The 19499-nt window shown below is 42.6% G+C and overlaps 1 long non-coding RNA gene across 2 annotated transcripts; it reads right to left on the bottom strand.

The window, feature by feature from the left end:
- Positions 1-415: 415 nt before the first annotated feature.
- LOC119565352 lies at positions 416-17723 on the bottom strand. Of its 2 annotated transcripts, XR_005223943.2 has the most exons (7): positions 17693-17723; positions 17037-17114; positions 13711-13782; positions 12791-13177; positions 9952-10440; positions 6866-8445; positions 416-6750 (listed from the first exon to the last, which is right to left on the bottom strand). It is a non-coding gene; the product is annotated as an uncharacterized LOC119565352 (long non-coding RNA). The 2 variants fall into 2 exon arrangements; XR_006288844.1 differs by lacking the exons at positions 12791-13177; positions 17037-17114; positions 17693-17723 and having other exon boundaries at positions 13711-17030.
- Positions 17724-19499: the final 1776 nt, after the last annotated feature.

The following is a 19499-nucleotide window of genomic DNA, read 5'->3' as shown; positions in this document are numbered from 1 at the left end:
CAGAGTACATACTACAAAGGTAGGCCCCCTCATTCCTATTTCTACCACACTAGAGAAACATTCCTACCTTAAGGGAATGTTTCTTTGGAGTTCTGGGGTTTCTTTGAAGACCAGTAGCCCAAAAAACCCAGCAATGCTTACTTCACTATTAAGGAACCACATAATTAAGCCTGAGAGTACAGCTGATTTATCGTCACACGCAGCACCACACATTGGTAGAAATGTATTATTGCAGTCTCCTGGTGAGATTAAACTGCAAATACAGTTTAAGATTGTTTATTTTGTTTTTATTCCTATCTCTTCTCTTCTTGTTTTCTCTCTCCATAGGTGGACTGGGTTGGTGACCCTTGCATGCTCCTAGCCAAACAGGGGCAAAGCTTGTAATGGTCATGGCTGTTTTAATGTTTATTTTTTAAAATGTAAACACACACACACACACACACACGATTTATAAAAGCATAAAAAGCTGATAGGCTGAAGCCAAAAGTGATGTGGAGACCCAGGTCCACAAAAGTAACCTAAGGGAGTCAATTCAGATCAGGAATTGATATGGGGTTTCCTCAATCTTGCTTGTTTGTGCATGTATATAGCACCCTATCAAAACCTAATCCAAAAGCTAGTGAAGTCAAGGATAAGAATTCCCATGACTTCAGTGCACATTGGCTCAAGTCCTAGTGTGCTGTTTTGAGTGTGTGATAATGATGTTGCCCTATAATGGCTGACCTACACAAAGAATAAGGGACCTGCTGCAATTAGCAGTTAAGGAGTTCTCCGTTAGCTCCAGTAGCAAAAGCCTATGTTGGTGGAACTGAAGAACAAGGTCCATCTGAAGTGCCCAATGCACTCCACAAATATTAAGTGATTTAGATTAGCAACATCTGTGTGAGATAGGCACGTGCTGTTATCCAAATTTTATATATGAAGGAACTGGAGCACAGAAAGGGTATGGATGACAGGTTGGACCTCCCTTTCAGGGTAGCACCAGATATGCTGGGGTCCCACTGAGCCCAGCGGTCCGACCAGCCTGGGTTTCCCTTGCATTGGGTTGCTGTGCCAGGCTCTCAAGCCCCTTTCTAGCACACACCCAGGCAAGGCCACACTAAGCTGCAGACACAGACTGAAATCAGTTCTGTGTAGGAGGATTCAACTAGGGGAATGGTCAGCACTCCAGTGCATACACCATCTGGAGTGTAAACCCCAAAACAATATTGTCTTGTGCTGTATAGAGAGATCTGTACAATGCATGCTCATAAAAATCGCCCCCTCCCTCAATGGTGGGAGATTAGTATCTTCAAAGTTCTATTGTCCTTATTAAATGGCTCATTCAGGCTGATTGAATGATCACTACTGTCTGGTGGGCATTCCCCAAGTAAATACACAGTTGTAATTGTGATGTAGTCAATATTCCTAACTTCAGACACAGAAATGATACATGCATACAAATTGGATAAACACATTTAGTAGATCATAACCTTTTCAATGATACCGCACATGACCCATCTTGCATAAAACATATCTTAGTTATGCCATATTCATATCATAATATTTCTATGAAGAATATGGGGTGTAAATAAAAGTATGATTTGGCTCCTTCACTGAAGAAAAATTCCTGTTACCTTCCATGGTGCAGGGTTGGTCCTAAGAGACTTTCCTAGGGTCATGTAGCAAAGTCTGTGGGAAAGCCAAGTATGGAATCCAAGTCTCCTGACTCTCAATCTTGTTTTACAAGATCAAAACAAAACCATTCCCCAGAAGTAATTAAATTAGGCCTTGAAGACCTCCAGCTGCTTACCTAGATTCTTTAGGCCATGTATGTATTACTTCTCACCTACTTCATTTTCCCCCTTCCATAGGATCTGATTTAACTTTTCTTAAGTAATAGATAAATTACGGTGTCTGCATTATCAACATCTTATTAAGAGCAAGAATCCAGCTTGCTGCCATTGGAATGTTGTAACATTAATCTCTCATTAGTGATCAGAATGAGGTCCAGAGAATGAAATTTATCAAATTCCATTATACAGTGTATCTGGAAGGATGATTAAAATTCATTTCAACAATAGAGTTGCTCATATGTATTTGATGTCCTTTTTCCTTAGAATGGTTAGACAAATTGTATAGCTCCCCACAATGAAATTCAGTCTTGGACAGTATACAATTTGCCCTTATAATAAAAAGCAATATTTACACAGAATGCATTTTGCCTGGAGATTAAATATAATGTGTAATGAAATATACTTAAGTACTTTATAATTTATCCTGAAAGCAAAATGCATTTGACCAAATGTCATACATCATTCCACAGAAGACTAAATGGCAAATACAATCTATATTCCTAAACAAACAAACAAACAAAGCACCACCATCTGCAGTAAGGGAAGCACAGTTAAATACTCAAAAGTCAGAAAATGCTCAAGTTACGTTTGGGTGTCAAAATATAACTGCTCGCCTTTATGCATATGCATTATGGTGTAGACTTTAATTGCATGATCACATACTATTTCTCAAATGCAATCTTTAGTTTACCCATTGACTTAATTTTATATTTTTTATACCACCCTAGACACACATGTAATATCTTCTTCTACTGTGTAGTAGTATGCAAATCCAAAGAGAAACCAGTAAACTCATTTATATACACAGTAAACAAGGGAAGGGTTTTTGCAGACCTACTTTAATCATCATACACCTTGCAATATCCATAGTGAATGAGGCAGGGCTCCTACAGAATTTCCAATGGGATTTTAAAGAAAATCTGTAACTATTTCACTGTAGGCACCAGTAGGATGGCCTGTCCCATGCAAAGTGCACACTCAGGGATTGTTCACACTGAAGTCACTGACCAAACTCCCATGGGCTTCAGTGGTGCAAAATCAAGCCCTGAATAAGGCAAATTAACGTGTCTCTATCCTACTACCATAGACCTCAAGGTGGGATCCATGAAGGGACTAAGGCATTGCAGCTTTTAAGTTTGATTCAAGAACCAGGGGAAGACAGGCATTTGACCACCTAAGTCATGTACGGGGCCTGATCCAGTGGATGTGCTCAGAGGCTGCCTACTGAATCAGGTCCCATTCAAAATCACAGAGTAGGAGGAGCCCAAGTTGTAACTTTTAGCCCAGTTTTTGGACCACTTTCTTGAGAGATGAGAGCCCCCCTGTTCAAATGCCTTCTCCCCCTCTAGCAGAGAGTGGAATTGAACCTGGGTTTCCCACATCTCTGTGATTTCAAATGGGACCCAATCCAGTAGGCAACCTCTGAGCTCACCTACTGGAAAGGGCCCCCGCACATGACATAGGCTTTTGAATGCCTGTCTTCCCCTAGTTTTTAATAGCTCTGGGGCTTAGGCAGGAGATAGGTGTCTGGATGCCTAGAATGAGGCAGCAGTACACATGCTCAGAGGCAAAAATATAGGTGTTGAGGGAATGGTTACCCTGAAAACTTAAACACCAAATGAGCCTAGGTGCCTACCCAGGGTTCAGCGGGAGTTTTTGTGGATCACAGTGGAGTCAAAATCAGAATTTAGGTGCGTAAGTATGGGGTTTAGTGCCTAAGTGTGGGTTTGTGGATCCGGGCCTCAGCTACTCCAGTGAGAGCATAACATGAAAGCTTGCATAGATAGATAGACATCCAAGAGAGTTTAGCCATTGAGTTAAATAGGAGCTGGATAGAATGGGGCCCAATTAGGGTGTTCATAAGACAGGGTTCTTAGTGAGTGAAGCCCATATTTGGCCCATTAAGGCTTGTCACACATAATAACATATCTAATTGCTGTTCCAATTGTTGCACTCTCTTGGCTACAGCAGCCTGGCTTGACTCCTTGCCAAGGAGTTATTATCTTATTTCCATCCAGAAAAGAATTCCTAAAGGCCTAAGGCCCCAATCCTACTGCTGTTAATCATGGAATAGTTCCACTTAGGTCAGTGTTACTGCTTACATAAGTAAGGGTAGCTGAAGCAGGGCCTAGAGGTGTAATATAAAGAAACTAAGCTCTCTTATTAATAAAACATTAAAACTGTTCTCCAATTTGCAAGCAATCACTGAAAAGCAGAATCCTACACCAGACATAAGCTAAGTGTATGTTCATAGAAGGATAATATATATATTTACATTCACAGAGCAACCAGTTGCAGTTTGGGGGCAAAATTCAGCCCTGTTGTAAGCAGATGCAATTCCTATTGATGGCAATAGGATCATTTACACCAGGGCTGCTTTTGGCCCTATGTCTATTTAGTACAAGAATGTACAATAGTACCAGATGGGGCATTGATTTAGTACAAGTTGAAAGCTTTTGTGCGTGAATATTTAAAAAGACTGTTTCTACAATAGCAACTATTTTGGGCTGGAGAACAACATGTGCCAATCTGAGTTGCATAATGCTTTGCGTATCTCAGGGTTCTTTACTTTGAATAGTTCCATACAGAACAGTTTCTTAATCTCTCCCATACAGTTACTGCATGTATAGATCCTCTAACTAACACAAGGATGCAGCATGTTTGTCAAAAGATGCGCCCTGTATTCACTCATGAAAGCACAAGCCAGCCAGTTGGAGTGATTGAGGCAGATCTTAGTTTAAAGAGCCCAGGGGCTCATACTATTTTAGTACAAGGGATTGGCGCACACGCGCACACACACACCCCTCACATTTTTTGCACATTTGGTTTTCATTTGTTTGAAATGGTTTTGTAGCCTAATAAAAGACCTACAGCTTTATATAAGGAAGTTAACTGGTTGTCTTTGGGCAGTAGGAGGCTTTTTCATTTATTACTGGGTTATTTTAAGGGCATTATACAGTGATCCCGTGAGCTCTGTTATAGCACTGATTTGATTTAGATCTTTTTTTAAAAAAAAAAAATTAGGCTGTATTTTATTAAAATACCAAATGTCAGTGTGAAAACAGAGTGTGTTGCCTTTTTTATAAAGTTTCTTCAGCTTGGAATGGAAAGCATAGTTTGTAAACCATTACATCATCCATTATTTTCCCCTTGCGCCTAGTTTAAGCATAAGCAATGTAAACAAAAGGTGCATTGCTCTGGGGTCCTATTCAAGCCCTTCTTCTAGAAGTGCAAAGCTATCTAATTTACCAATCCACTCACACCTTCCAGCAAGGGTTAATTTGCTAGGGTGATCTCACCCTTCAAGGCTTGGACCTGAGGAAGAGAATTTGCCTGCCTAATCTCACATTCTGGCAGTTGGACAAGATGGGAGGTAACTTATCCACCAGTTCCTTCCCTTTCATAGCTCAATTTGGAAGGCCAGCCTTTATTGATCCAATTAGCAACAACTTCTGCATCCTTCCAAATATACCATTAGGGTTTTTTTCCCCCAGTAAAATGCTTATCGGACATAGCACAGGAATCAGAAACACACATATTTAAAAGCACAATGAAATCTTCATATATACAATACTGTAGATATGTTTATTTTAGTGGCTCCTCTCATTCTCTTTGCTACATGTATAAGCACTTACTATATAAGGTTAGAATATTGGAAACTAGTATTAACCACTTTACAGCAGAGTAAAGTACAGGATACTGAATAAGTTGATGGAAAGTATATTGCAAACTTAACTTGCTAGGGTCCAATTTAAAACTTTTTGACTCATTCCTTCTTTTGTATTTAGATTTTTCCATATAATATGTACCGTATCAATAAATTTCCCCTGTAAAGTCATGCCTACAATGCTTATTCAATATGGATCTGCATTAATTCAAATAGACATCAAGGGACAAATCATAGTCTCAGGACACAGCCCTGGTAAGTAGGCTGAGTGGTATGAACTGCGGGGTGGGGGAGAAGGAGGAGGAGGAGGGGCATATGGGGAATGGAAACCTCCCTTCCACCACAAGCTAAAGAACAGTAGCAGAGTTGACCCAGGGACATTAATTCCAGCAGTCGGGGGCTTGGCAAGTGGATCTGCATAGTCCTGGATCCACTAGCCATTCCTTTGCCCCTGCCCAGCTCTATGGCAGTACAAAATCCCTATTCTTGGGTGCTGGGATTTTGCCCTCTAGAGCACAGTGTAAGTGTCCTGCTTCTGCTGCACTTAGTGCTCCGGTCATCACAGAGGCTTTGTGTTCATGCAAAAATACTGTGAATGTTTACCTCAGGGTAACTAACACACACGAGCTATCCTGAGGTAAAAACACAATGAAGACCAGGCATTTCAGTTTTATTGTGAGGTAAACTCGCTAAGGTCATCCCCTGGAGGGGGTGCAGGTTGTTTATCCTGAGGTAAAAAAAATGACAATTTTTAGCAGTGAAGACAAGCCCAGAGAGGCAGGCAAGATGGATTTACCTCAGGGGCAAAATCATGCCTTTAAGTGGCTGATTCTGGGAAGCTTATACTCCCTTGTGAGTCCTGGAGCGGCCTTCATTTCTATCTAGATGTTTATAAAAGAAGCCTGAATGCACGCTTAATTTGTGCCAGGACTGAGCCCCAGCACCTCTCGGCTTGGCAGTTCAGAGCTCCGGTATCTCTGGGCTTGCCGCATCAGTTACGAAAGCACCTAATTGCTTGAGCCCCAGCATCTCTTTCATTACAAATTAAGCACTTCCTGAAAGGGATATCTTCCAGCCTGTTGTATGGTTGTTAGATTTGTTTTGCATTAAAAATTCAGGTCTTGTTTACCCTGTTTTTGGTTTGTCTATTATTTTTTACTTGAAGACTTTACGGACTACAGAGAAAAATGGTAGGATTAAGGGCAAAGAAGGCTGAAAATCCACATCTGAGACGTCCATTGAGTTTTCCTGCAAAACAAGGGAAGACCACGCTTGACTTGACATTCCCGCTATTTATTAGTTTAAAAAAATAAATAAATGAAATAAATAACTGGTATAAAGAAGAAAAACAACCACACAAAACTACTTTTTTCCTGCTGAACATCATCTTTAAAGTAAACTCGAGTCATGCAAATGGATTCCAACTGAAATCCAGATCGAGAGTAAATCAGTGCAGCTTCATTCAGACAGTAGGCTCCTCCGGATGAATGTATGGGGGTGGTGGTACTGAAATGGTTAAACAGAGAGTGCAGTACACATAAAAAATAACACCCCACATACCTGCAGCAAAATAACCTTTTCATTCTGACACTAATTGTGGGAGCTGAAACACTTTAAGTGGGTGTAAGGAGATTCCTGCATAAACATCATCTGTTATAACAAAGGGCCTGTTTCTTCTCCTACTGAAAACAATGGCAATGTTCCACTGACTTCAATGGGAGCAGGATTGGGCCCAAGGTTTCCATGCTGCTTTCAAAATGGAAACCTCCTCCCTAACTAATCTGAATACAGGTCACACAACTGTTTCGCTTTTGGGGATAACGGAAACAACTTCTATTATGTGGACCAGGTTCCACATCTGATATGCCCAGCCACAGATAAAAATCACAAGCATGCTTCTCAGATATTGAATAATATTGTTTAAAGATAGAAATTGTGAGCTGCTAGTCTTTTAAGTATAGTCAGATAGGCTAAATAATCCAGAGGGGTTTACAAGTGGATGGAAAAGAAAGTGGAAACTTCTGTGAATTTTGGTAATAATTCAATTTAGTATCTTATTTTGATAGAGGGCTCCCTCTTCTGGATTTTGATTTAACTGTATTTCCTGGAATCAAAGCTTGGCTGAATAGCCCTGCTATACATTTCAAACATAATTATTACTAGACTTAGGGTGACATTTTCAAATGCCTAAACATGTCTTAGAAGCTCAAGTCCTATGGACCTTAGTCACTTAGGATCTTTTGAAAAACCTAGCCTTAGTGTTTAAGCATCAGGTGCTGTGAAATCTGGCCTGTGAAATTTTAAATGTATTTCTTTAACAAGGCCACTACGTTCTTGTATTTTATATTTCAAATTCACATATAACAGACACAGAAGCGTTTCTAGTTCTTCTCAGGTAGAACTGCTTGAATAGTAAAAATATTTATAAGAAGAGCCAGTCTATATAAAAAAAATACAAAAATAAGTGTTAGCTGCAGGACAATAGAAACTCAGCATTCACAAACAAAAATGACTCCTTAGCCACACTTTTAAGTAAAGATTTAATAGTACAGCAATGATATTTAATACTGATGCAGAGAGGTCTCATATTATTGTATGAGTGTAGCAAAATATAGGCTCAATCTTACTACCCTTTGAATTTAATAGCAAATCTCCTATTGTCTTCAGCTGGAGATGGAGCAGGCCTGTACTACAAAACATTTATCATTTATGAACTATCATCATACTTGATTTCAATGGGTGTCAGACTGAGTCTTTACTTACTAAGCTGCAAAAATTCAGTGATGCACAATGAACCTTCTGGTCATCAGAGTGAATCAGTGAGATCTTACTGTACCTTGTGGTTACTTTTCTTCTTACTTCACTTCACAAATCCTCTAACTGATAGGAAATATTTCCAAGGAGCACAACCTGTGGATGATTATGCCTTTCAGATCAGCAGTCCTAGGAGGGAAGTGTCGATAGAGTGGGAAGCTCCCCAAAACCAAAACTATTGTTCTTTAGCGTTGATACAAATCAAAATAGTTTCATACAGATACAGTCCTAAAATCCTGCGTTACCCTGCAAGAAATTTCCTGCCTTGTGGGGTGAATAGCAATGAATTCCTGCAAAAGACAGACACTCCCTGAAAAAATAGGCAAAATTGTCAGGCCTGGGACTGTATATTCCAAAAATCAACATTTATTTAGGAGAATAATTTTTTCAAGCTGGGAGAAAGATATTTTAAACATGGGCAGGGCTATAATACCCCAATGCAAACATTGCTATGAGGTTGTGGCTATTGATTAGGTTCCTGGCCAAGTGGAAATTCATTATTCTAGGAAAAGACGGGAATGGCAAGAAAACTCTGGATTTAATTGAAAATAAAACAATAGTACTTCACATTAAACTTCACGGTGAAGTGAGTTGCCAGATGTCATCCAACAGGTCAGAGGGAGATCAAGGGATAGAATCCAGGTCTCCTGTGTCCAAGTCTAGTGGCCACACCCTGGACAACTCTTTTTAAAACTGTGGCTATACTCTCAAAAGTGACAATGTAAAAATGGCATCATAGGGTTCCATATTTCAATCATTTCTATAGGAAATTTGCAGTTTACAAGTGAATACAATTTTGTTCCCAACTGCTGGGCCAGACTAGGAGGTTGGCATGGAACTTCCAACTGCCCCACGTGGAGACTTTGGCATTAGTTGAAGTCCCCATATTTCATGGGACAGGGTACACAAATCCTGGCCTCCATATACCCTACAGCACCCAGGAGATGTAGTGGTCTCTGGACATCTAGAGAAGTTGCGCTTTACACACCATCCACCAGTCCTGGCATCCACACACCATGTGGCACCTGGGAGATGTAATTGTCTACATCCGCCTGTAGACCGTTTCCTTCTTCTCCCTTTGTGATCCACTTGGCCAGACTAAGCCAGGGGACCAGGAGGCCAGCATGGACTTCAAATTGCCCTCCTTGTCACTTTTACATTTTTCATGCCCAGTCCCCTGTGAACTCAGGCAGTGTAGGGGTATGGAATGGCTTCCGTATGAGAAGAGATTCATAAGACTGGGACTTTTCAGCTTGGAAAAGAGACAGCTAAAGGGAGATATGATTGAAGTCTGTAAAATCATGACTGGTGTAGACAAAGTAGATAAGGAAGTATTGTTTACTACTTCTCATAACATAAGAACCAGGGGTCACAAAATGAAATTAATAGGCAGCAGGTTTAAAACAAATAAAAGGAAGTATTTCGTCACACAACATACAGTCAACCTGTGGAACTCCTTGTCAGAGGATGTTGTGAAGGCCAAGACCATAAGAGGGTTCAAAAAAGAACTAGATAAATTAATGGAGGATAGGTCCATCAATGGCTATTAGCCAGGATGGGCAGGAATGGTGTCCCTAGCCTCTGTTTGCCAAAAGCTGGGAATGAGCGACAGGGGATGGATCACTTGATGATTACCTGTTCTGTTCATTCCTGCTGGGGCATCTGGCACTGGCCAGTCGGAAGACAGGATACTGGGCTAGATGGACCTTTGGTCTGACCCAGTAGGGCTGTTCTTATGTAGTACCCACTCAGGAATTTACCATTTCCCCAACCAAAAATGCCAAAGGAAAGAGCCAGTCGTTTACTGATTGATTTGCTGGAGAACTGGAAGGTAGATGAACGACAATGTGGCAGATTATGTTAAATCTCTTGATTTTTAAAACATTGTCAAGATTCTGGGAGCATTTGTCTTCTGGTATTTGAAAGCTTCTAGCTGGAAGTACTGCACACAGTGATTGATTCCATGCACAAAACTCAGCAATGGGGTTTCTAACTGCAACCAAAGGACAATCCTTCGGATCCTCAAAGTGTGACAGTCTGAAGAGCTTCTGCATTTCCCATCTCAGCCTGATTCAGCCAGGATGGTCTGCAAGACCAGGAAGATCTATTTCATTCCCCACAAACCTGTTGGGCAAAAAACACCAGGGAGAGGATTAAGTGTGGAAACATTTATAAAAGTGCACATTGATTTCCCTCTCAAAAGTGAAATGTCTTTGGTGTTGGCGACTGACTCTCCTGTCACTCCTCCTCAACTCAGAGCATTAAGCCAAGGCACTCCTAGAAGCAAGGAGCTAACTTTTGTCTCCCCACTGTGATCTGGACATCAGACGACTAGGTCCTTTGTGGTACACAGTATGGCCACTCCCCTGCTGCTTGGTGTGAGTCACCAGGCACTGCTGTCTATCCTCTTCCCCCCTTACAGTAAATCTGCTGGTACAAATGGGACAGTCACCAAAGGGTGAACCTGGCTTTCTAGATTCCACACAGCAACTAGTCCCAGTAAGAAGCCTCCACCTGTTACCCACCTGGGGAAAGTGACTGGGGGGTTATCCCCACTGAACTCAGCCCTTACCCACCAGTCTTATGTGTGTTGGGAGAACATGGATAGGGAGAGAAGTCAATAGACTTTACAGTGACTTAATCCAATAAGAATGTTATTGTTGTTTATGTTTTCAACCACTGCTAATTTCTCACTTCTTGCTGGAATTTCAATGGAATTGTTCTACCCAATGTCTCCTGCAAGGTTGGACTTTCCTAGGATCCATCCCCTGCACTTCTCTGGGGCTTCATCTGAGAACTTTGTGGGGACAAAAGATACTTATCTTCAGAATGGGAGGTGCCTAATTTAATTCCTGTATCAAAGACGGAAAGGAAGACTTTCCCAGTCTGGCTGTGAGATGCAGAGGCTCAGCAGACTCACTCAGTTCCCCAACACAGCCTGCAACAGTTCCCTAAATCTAGGGGACCCATGAATCCACTGATTTCTCTTCATCAAGCCTTCCCTGCCAAACTCATAGCCACACTGAAAGCTCCTACTCCCTCATTCTTTGATGGAAAGTCTTTTCCGAATAGATAGGGTGAGGAAGTCACTTCCACAATCCCTGATTTCTTCAACAGGGAAGCAGAAAATGTCACTAGTTTCCATCTTTGTCACCTTAGTTGCACAATCATTCATCTCTTGGTTTGCACTGTGCTTTGTGTCTCCCAATTGTTTGGTTTTTAAACCATCCTTATGTGGGAATCAACCTGGATATATGTCTTCTCAGTACATAAAAATATTACACACAAATAACTAGATTAATAGACCACTATTAAGATTGCAAAGTCAAGCACTGAAACATTAGGGAACACAGAATTATAGTTGCCTGTGAAACCTTAATTTGGCTCCCTTATGCTAATACATTATGATACAGTCTTCAATAACATGATCCTGTACTGTTTTTTCCAGAGGATCCCTACCTCATTCAGTGCACAGAATGGATGGCGCTCAGTCAGGGCTAGTCCTCACTAGAAGTGCTACGGCAGCGCAGCTGCACCAATGCAACTGCACGGCTGTAGTGCATCTGGTGAAGATGCTCTAAGACGACATGAGAGAGCTCTCCTGTTGACTTAATTACTCCACTTCCACAAGAGACAGGAGCTATGTCGGCGGGAGAAGCTCTCCCGCCAACACAGCGTTGTCTACACCGGCACTTAAGTCGGAGTAACTTACATTGCTCAGGGGTGTGGGTTATTCATGCCCCTGAGCGATCTAAGTTATACCAAAGTAAGTGGTAGTGTAGAAAAGCCAGAGGCAACATGAGGGGGGCATGCGGAGTCATGTGCCCCCCCCCCCCCGATTTACTGCTTGGCTTGTACGGAGCATGCTCACATGGATTGAGCGTGCTCAGTAACACTGCTGAAGCTGGCTGCCCGCGATCTGTCCCCCACACTGTCGGGCCGGCACAGGTCACCTCTGAGACAAGCTCTTAATGAGCAACTACTTTTTTTTTTTTTCATTCCCGTTCAATGTATGGCCCCCGGGCCTTACTGACATCCTGCTCTGAATACAGAATTATGAAGTGCCTCCTTAGCTTTTCTGTGGCACTCATCATTACAGCATCTGAGTGCTCCACAGACAGGACTGATTTATCTCCACAATACCTCTGTGAAGTGAAGTAGTGGTATGTTACTGACGGGGAGCTGAGGCAGCGACAGATTAAGATCGTAGTTAGTGTAAAGAACTACCAGATGAGAATAGAAGCATTTTACACCCACATTGCACTTGGGTAAATGACCATGCAAGGAGCAACATAGGAGAATCGGGGCCAAAAGGTCTGGCATAAACCCACAAAAGCAAGAAAACACACTCTCTCAGGCCTGGTCTACACTGGGAGAGGGGAAGGGGAGGGGGAGAGGGAGGTATCGATCTAAGTTACACAACTTCAGCTTCGTGAATAATGTAGCTGAAGTCGACGTACTTAGATCTACTCACCACGGTGTCTTCACTGCGGTGAGTCGACTGCTGACGCTCCCACGTCGATTCCACCTGCACCTCTCGCTCAGGTGAGTACAGGAGTCGACGGCAGTGTGCTCGGGGGTCAATTTATCTCATCTAGACTAGATGCGATAAATCGACCCCTGCTGGATCGATCGCTGCCAGCCGATCCAGCAGGTAGTATAGACATATCCTCAGAGGGTATTTCTAAGGTGCCTATTATCTTATATAGAGACTGAATGTGCTGAGGTAATGAAGTAGTCCTCTAACACTGCACGATCTGCTGTAATATATGCTGCTCCACGAATGATGGGGAGCCATTCCAAACTCAACCTTTCATGACTTTCATAGATGTAAGTCAGGCTATTATAATTCTATTTGAATCTAAAAAAAAAAAAAAACCCGAAAGGTTAGCAAGACATAATACCTGGCACCTCTAGAGGTCAGTGTAACATCAGAAGTGGAAAAAAATCCCTATCGGACTGCTTTCTGTGTGATTTGGTAGGCCTACATTTATATTGGAATGCAAATTTGTCCAACAATAAGGTTTCAGGGAAAAAGTTTATAATTTTTTGTAATATTATAAAGAGGTGGGCCCAGTGTCAACTATTTCCAAAGACTGTAACTGTGAATGAAGTTTATAAGGGCTCTGTTGGTAGTTAGACATTAGAGGTGTCTATTCTACCATGTGAGCGTAAAATGCTCATTGGTATTAAGGGGAGTTATGGGCATATATCCACCATGGGCCAAATCCTGAAGTCCTTATTCACTCTTTACTTGGCTCTTATTCTGGCATAATTCCCACTGAAGTGTTTTCAGGAATTTTCCTTGAGCAAGTATAACATGCTATCAAATTGTGTGTTGCATCCTCCCCTAGTGGCTAGCCAACTAGAAGGTACCATCTCCATAGAGGCTACCTGTTAATGGAGTTTTCCTTTTAGTCCTCTGCTGTGATGCTGAAGGTCCTCACTTCAAATCCTGTTGATAATCTACATGGGGATGTTAAAAAAGAACTAAGTAAAACTGAGGGTATGTCTACACTGTGCTGGCATAGCCGCATAGTGTAGGCGCAAACTACACTAGGAGAAGGTATTTTTCCATCCAACAATGTTAGCTACGTCATCAGAAGCATTCTCCCATCAACATAGCTGCATCTACAGTGGGGGTTTTTTCAACATAGCTACGTCGGTTAGGGCTGTGGTGTTTTCATGCCCCCGACCAATGTAGCTATGCCGATATAACTGAGAAAGGGTTTCAGGTTTGGCCTAAGAAGAATAGTCCTGATTCTAAATTATAAATTCTGACCACATATCTGCATGAGATATCTCCCAAGAGTTTAGTAAATGAACCATTTGGGAGTGAATCCTGAATCCTTGCACACTTAAAACTCCCACTGAAGTCACTAGGAGTTTTGGGCATGGTAGTTTCATTGCTCTTTTGTCAAGAATTTCAGCTGTGCAAAGCTGTCGGTGTCCTTGGTATTTGGGGTGGTGACAGCTGCCCAAAGTGGTCAGGGTTTGCAGTGCTTTAAGCAATGCTACCCTCCAGAAAAGATGGAACTTGACCCACTGTAGTGAGCATAAGCTACAGTTGACCTTTGAAAGAGCCATCAAGCTAGCTCAAGCTCCTTAACTCCTAATCAAGAGGGAACAGTGTTTTTGCGAGGGAGATAAACATTCATCACAGATGGAGAAAAAAATTCCAAATTTGAACCCAAATGTCATGGGTTGATCCACTAGCCTTTCAGTTCATCATGTTGCCTAAACTATCTCTCTTGCTGATAGCTTCAGATTGTCTTTTATGTATATTTGACGGAGTGGAACACAGCTGTAGTGTATTAAATGCACATAGCACGTCTCTCGGTTAAAGCAATCATATACCCAGATGCAAAATCTAGAACTCAGAGACCTCATGTGAATCCGAGACATGCCTAGGGGGATTTTGGTTTTGTGAGGAATAAATATAAATATTATAATCTGTGACAGATATAATCTCACTCCAGTACTTTCTGCTTTATTTAAAAGGAAAGTTACCTATTTTACTCAGCCCTGCAGTCTGAAAATTCCAAAGATAATAGGTCCTCTCAGCATGAACAAACTGTGAAATGTAGTTGAAAATAAATTCTTAATATAATTGGCATTAAAGAATTCATTTTCAACTACATTTCACAGTCTGCTAATGCTGAGAAATGCTTTTATCTTTGGAACTTTCTGCTGCAGGGCTGAACAAAATTTGGGACACTTTCCTCTCAACTCTTTCAGTTTCCCTGGATGACAGAATCCAGCAGAATGGCAACTGCTTATAAAAAGTTGATATTCAGATCAGACAAGTATATTGTGCTACCTGAACTTGCTCCCTTGTCCCAAGAAAGGGGGGGAAATATGATATGTTGTAAATCCCGTTCATGTATATGGAGCCTGCTGTTTAAACCAAAGATTATGTATTCCTTCATACAGATCACAATTGCTATACTAATAGTACATCACTATGCTATCCAAAAATAACAACTGTTATGCCAACATATAAATCACTAAGGGCCAGATTTTAATTGTCTCATTCATGTTGAATAGCACCTGGCAACATGAAGCACAAAGATAGCATTCATAAAGCACAAAGATAGCATTCAGTGACCTTTGCTTTCTCCATCCCCCAACCTGAGATCCTGTGCCAGGCACAGTTTGGCTAGACCAAAGGCTATCGGCCATGAAGTCAGTGGGAACTGTGGGTACTCAACATCTCTGAAAATCAGGCCTAGGGTCTCCCTCGGCAACCAAAAACTGAGACACCCTAAATTTAACTAGCATCCAATTTTGAAAGTTCTGGCTTGGAGTTCCATTCCCTACCCTATTGCTAACTGTGCAACCAAGGGCCAGTTACTAAACTTATCTAGGCCATTTATTGCATCTTCATATGATGCACAATGAGTTTGTGGAACTCATTGCCACTAGATATCACTGAGGCCAAGAGCTTAGTGGGATTCAAAAAAAGGTTGGACTTTTATGTGGATAATGAGATCATATAGAGTAACAACAGCAAAGAACGAATAAGAATAAAGATCAGAAACAAAAAACCTGATATTTCAGGGCAGAAAGCAACATCTAGCTAATGAGCATTAGGAGGAAACTTTCCCTGTGGTCAGGTTATCTCATAACTGCCACACTGCAGGATTTCATCTGAAACATCTGGAGCTGGCCACTGTTGGAAACAGGCTACTGGATAGGATGGTTTGATCCAGTATGGCAATTGCTAGATTATACTGAGCCCATTACCAAAGTGTGCAAGTGCCTTATAAAAAAAGATTACAGCTATAATGGATCTGCAAAGCATCAGTCTACAACTCCTATCAGTTGCCTTCCCACTGCAGGTCCCTTTCCCCTGGCCAGGTAAGGGAAAAGGTGCCGAAGCAGGAAGTGGATGAGTTCTGTCAGAAGGCAGTGGCCATATGGCAAAAGAGAAGCTGCAGGGAAGCTGAGGCAGTGGCTGCATGGCAAGCAGGGAGCTGGAGAGAACCTGGAGTCAGAAATGGATGCAGAGCCCTTATGGAACAGGCTGTGACTGCCAGATATTACAGCTCTGTGTGAGAGCATTAGTGACTGGACAGGGAGCCAGTGCAGAGGAGCCCCCATGAGAGATACTAACTGAGCCTGGCTTGGAAACCTACAAGCTTTTTGCTTGAATAGAGACTGAACTGGAGAGGACATCGCAGGCACTGGGCCTGAAGAGCCCTGACTTTTGATTAGACTGCCCAGAGACCCAAACATTCACTGCTATTTCTCACTTGAACTGTACCTGTTTAAGCCACTGTACTTAGGGTATTTGCAAACTTTCCATTTCCTGCTAGCCCTGGTGAAATAACCTATCCCTTAGCCATGTGTCTGAGAGGTTACTAGGACCCAGGGCTGGTGCTTGCAAGACCCAGCTGATGAAGTACCACTAGTGCTTGCCTCTGAGTGGTAGTACACCTGGCATGCCACTGGCATCCTAGGGGGTTAGGGTATGGGGTAGCCCCAATAATTACACAGCCAAAACAGACCAATTCCTCCCCACTTCCCCAGAGGCATTTGGTATCTGACCCCTGCACACGCATCCTACTCTGTCATGTCCTCCTCCTCCTTGTTGTGGCTCTGGAAAAGCTGAAATGAAGAAGTTAGCTTTATACTTCTCTGAGGGGGCAGTGAGATGTGATCATTCAAACCTGTCTGTGCCTCAGTATCCTTATCTGTTAAATGTGAATAATACTTACCCGCCTTTGCAAAGTACTTTGAGATCCTTGGATGAATGTACCTGGTACTTGGCCACTGTTGGAGCCTCTGGCCTGAAACTGCACACAAAATATTATTCAAAATGGACAGTTACATATTATAACTCCCTAAATATAAACCAGCCTGCCCTTCATCCAAAACCAATGAGCTCCTACTTCTAATTTGCCTCAAATCTCCCTGAATGGACTAAACACATGTAACCCTTCTGCCCGTCAGAGTTGGCAGCAACAAGGGCCGGGTTCAATATCTAGGGGATCCATTCCAATAACACAATGCAAACCGGCTCGAGCCCCCCACCCAGTGACCTGGGACAAATATATACCACCCCCGCTGGGCACCTCCCAGAGGCAATACTTCCCCTCTCGCAAGCACCTAGTCTGAGTGTAGCAAAAAGCCTTTTAATAACAGAGAGAAACAATGTGGCATTATGTTGGGGAAATACCACCAACAGGATTCATAACACAACCCATGAGCAAAAAAAAACCCACCCCAAGCAAATTGGGGCATGCCCTTTCCCTTTGGTTCTTGAGTCCAGCAACCCCAAATCACCCAAAGTTCCAAAAGTCCAATGACCCAAAAGTCTCTGTCCCTGGTCAGGGCAGCCCCAGAGTTCAAAAGTTTATCTGCAGAGCTTTACCTCCCAACCTGGGTGGAGATGGGGGCGGGGGTAAAAGGCACCTTACATGATCTGAAGCTGACCACCCCACAGCTCCATAGGCCTTCGCTCCACTCCTCTCCGCTCCACCAGCCACCCCACGAACTGCTTCGCTCCACTCTGCGGCCCACAAGCAGCTCCCGCCGTCCCACGAACTGCTCCGCTCCGTGTCCCACCAGCAGCTCCCGCCGTCCCACGAACTGCTCCACCAGCCTGTCCACAAGGCACTCCAGCCGTCCCACAAACTTCTCCACAATATATCTTCAGGCTCCCCCACTACTTAACACAACGCTCAGTGATTTCAGCTCTTTGGTGAATTCAGCTTGTAGTAGAGGAGCCTCAGTACTGGTGCACCATTAGCCCAAAGTGAGCTCAGCAGCATGTAATTAGACTCCTAATGAAATCAAAATTAGCTCTGATATTCCACAGTGGAGAGAGGAAGTGCAATTAGCATGTAAGGCCCTCACCAAGGGGCCCATGCCACCAAGTACTAATACTTGTCCCCAGCCTCTCTCAATTCACACAGTTTTGGAACCCATGACCCTTGCCTAGCGAGTGCTACTTAGTTGATGGTGAGTCCGTCCATCATAACAAGAGGCCAAGTACAGTTCCAAGCACAGTTCCCATAATCAGGGTAATAACAATTTATTCTTCCTGCCCCAATAACAGAGACACTGGGGATCCCACAGCAGCCAAAGCGACCATTTGGGCAGCTATGGCCTCATTCTAGGCGGGGTGGGTGTGCCTATGCAAATGAGATCGGCCCCTGAAGTTCTTTTCCACAACTTGCCACACCTCACCACCAGATGTCAGGGTGGAGCTCATCCTGACACTGCTTACACACAATATCATTTATAAACCAAGAAAGAAAAGAGCAAAGCTCCTGGGAGCTTGCTTGCAACATGAAATATTAGGAACATTTACAACTATAATTTTATGTTCCTCATGGAGTTTAGATCTGGAGAAAACAAAAAACAAGTGTCCTTAAGATAGGCGGACAAAAGGTGAAGCGGTCATTTTGCTATGAAGTGCAAAGCTCTAAAGAGAATGGCATCACCTCCCTTGTCCATGGAGTATTCTCTTTACCTCTTCTGTCCTCCCACTTCTCTAACATATACATACCATCCAAGCTACCCTTTTTGTGGAAACTAGCTGGTGCTGTTGATCTCTGAATTGCACCTCAAGGGCCAGAGTTAGGTCACAACTGGAGAATAATATTCATGTTCTAATAATCATGGATTTTGGAATAATCTAGTGTCCTACTTCCAGAATGCTTTAAATTTTAAAGGGCCAGAAGCAGCGGGATTATGTTACATGGAATGAACAGGGTCCTGGAACTCAGCATAAAATAAACAGGTGCAAGGTGTTTAAAAAATTATAAATATCCCAGGGTATTAACAGTCAAATAAAACAAACGTAATAAAGAAAAAATTAGCCACAAACCATACACCAGAAGAACTTGTTTTCCCTAACTAAGCCCTAGGTTCATCGAGTACCTTTCTCCAACAGGACTTTCACCTGAGTGAGTGCCTTCTAGTAATACTCTCTCTTATATGTTGATTAGGGCCCCATCATACCCTGCTGTTAAAGGGACACTCACACTTCTTGACGTTCCTGTCTTAAGGATGAGTGTAAAGGGAGCAAGTTAGATAAGAAGAAAAGAAAAGGTTAACAACAAGGTCAGGAAAAATCTTCAAAAGGCTAGCACCCTACCACAGGCCAGTGGCGCATTCTGGGAGCCTGCTGTTCTACATCTGGGGAGCAGCCAAGCCATGTACCATCCAGATGA

Source organism: Chelonia mydas, chromosome 2, assembly GCF_015237465.2.
Source record: "Chelonia mydas isolate rCheMyd1 chromosome 2, rCheMyd1.pri.v2, whole genome shotgun sequence".
Taxonomy (NCBI): domain Eukaryota; kingdom Metazoa; phylum Chordata; order Testudines; family Cheloniidae; genus Chelonia; species Chelonia mydas.
The sequence above is the reverse complement of the archived record's forward strand: the minus strand, read 5'-3'. Positions and strand labels throughout refer to the sequence as shown.